The sequence below is a fragment of the Neopelma chrysocephalum genome, unplaced genomic scaffold (assembly GCF_003984885.1).
Source record: "Neopelma chrysocephalum unplaced genomic scaffold, ASM398488v2 Primary Assembly neopelma1_215, whole genome shotgun sequence".
Classification (NCBI taxonomy): domain Eukaryota; kingdom Metazoa; phylum Chordata; class Aves; order Passeriformes; family Pipridae; genus Neopelma; species Neopelma chrysocephalum.
Window position 1 is genome coordinate 205,171 of NW_020897877.1, and position 327 is coordinate 205,497.

General features: G+C 64.8%; 1 protein-coding gene across 2 annotated transcripts in view; it reads right to left on the minus strand.

The window, feature by feature from the left end:
* Positions 1–327, minus strand: part of DAPK3 (death associated protein kinase 3) — a 5,532-nt gene that overhangs the window by 4,460 nt on the left and 745 nt on the right. The gene's annotated exons all lie outside the window — the stretch shown is intronic.

Consider the following 327-nt stretch of genomic DNA (forward strand, 5'->3'; position numbering starts at 1 on the left):
GACCCACGCGGGGATGCCCTGGGGGGACACAGAAGAGAAAGGGGCAGTGGCTGTGTGGGCTCCATTGCCGTGGGCCTTGCTTGATCCCAAAGCAGCCAGAAACACCCAGATGTGGTGGAGAGACCCCCCAACTCAGCCAGCAGCACCCTCCCGCCCCCAGCCCCATTGTCCCTCCCTGCCCCACACCCCAATCGATCTTTCACTGCTCCTCCCCTCCCCATAATCCCCAATTCCACGGCAACCCCCCCGATCCCCCAGAGCCCCCTCCTCCTAATCCCCCACAGCCCCTCCCTGTCCCACAAGCCCCAAACTCAGAGTCCCCCACCC